Below are 1539 nucleotides of genomic sequence, written 5' to 3'. Positions count from 1 at the left end.
GACTGATTAGGTGCTCCTAATGCTGGCTTAATTAAATCTTTTTTAATCTGACTTGGTGAAGTCAGTGGGAGGATTGAAATTGGTTGGTAATTTATCTTCTCATCTATTTTTAATAAAATCTTCAAAAAATTATTAGTCCTAAAAATGATTTAGTTATATTTGATAACTAAGTCATAGCCTCCCATTAAGTGAGTGATAATGAGTCCATTAGTTTAATAATCATTGGAGGCCCAAAGGCCTGGTGCTTATTGACTAATGAAATTATCATTCATAGTATGATAATTTGGTTTGAGTCTTTCTGATGGTGGTTAGGTTGGCCGACCAAAGTCGGGCTTGATCATTTATTGATCCGATTCACCAAATCAAATCATGTTAATGGTTGGACCTAACCAGATTTTTTTAGTGGAGGCCAAAGCCTACTGATTAGGTTCTGGGGCAAAATTAATTACTAAAAGTTGTTTAGAGAAAACAACTGGTTATGAACCTACCCATAGATGCACATGGGTTGACCAACCAAAGTTGGGCTCATGTATAGTCTGTGTGGATTCTAGTACCCACTAAGGAATTAAAGTAATTCCTCGAATTGAAAGTTGAGGCTACCAATTCATAAAAATACTGGAAGAAACTTTAGACTAAAGTCCAAGTCTTGTGTATTAATATTTATGTACTAATATAGGTCTGGTTTTCCTTTATGCAGCTATGGCCACTACCCTGTCGCTCCAGTCATTATTAGATAATGACAAGCTCATGAGACCTAATTTCGATAGCTAGTATCAAAAATTAAAAATCATCCTTGAGCATGAGTGGATCCTTTATTATAGTAACGGATCCGGTACTTGAGGAGCCAGCCCTGAATGCTAGAGGGACGGTCCGGATACTTACCAGAAGTGGCTCAACGACCGCACCAATGTCCGGTGCATAATGCTGGTGGCAATGAATGATGAGTTCAGTCATAAGTTTTGAGAATGCCCAGCCACAAAAGATTCTTCAAATGTTGAACGACTCTTTTGGCATGCCTGACGATGTTGAAAGGCATAAAACTAGTTGTGCCATTTTCAATGCGCGATGAGGGATGGAGCCTCAGTCACTGATCATGGTACTGTACATGATCGAAATGATTGAGTGCCTAAGTAAACTGGGTTTTCTCCTGCACGAGTAGCTCGGTAAGGACGATCCTTAATTCTCTGCCCAAGTCCTTCCTTCCCTTCCTTACTCATTTTCAAATGACAAAGCCTGCAGTGAACTACCACGGCTTGTTGGGGTTGCTGCAGAATTTTGAGAAGGATCACCAGCTCCATAAGGAGTCGGTGAATGTTGTGGGAGGGTCTTCTTCTGGTCGTCGACCCTTTAAGAAAGGGAAGAGAGAATAAGAAAGAAGAAGAATAAGAAGGTGCAGCTGCATGCTGGGATGTCTGCACAGGGTCAGACCAAAAAGTGCAAGCCCAACCAGAGCCAGGCGGAGTGCTTCTTTTTGCAAGAAGCAGGGGCACTCGAAGAGGAACTGTCCTCTATACATTCCTCACTGGATCCGAACAGGCC

The sequence above is a fragment of the Elaeis guineensis genome, chromosome 11 (genome assembly GCF_000442705.2).
Source record: "Elaeis guineensis isolate ETL-2024a chromosome 11, EG11, whole genome shotgun sequence".
In the NCBI taxonomy this organism is placed as follows: Eukaryota; Viridiplantae; Streptophyta; class Magnoliopsida; order Arecales; family Arecaceae; genus Elaeis; species Elaeis guineensis.
This window is presented reverse-complemented; position numbering follows the sequence as displayed.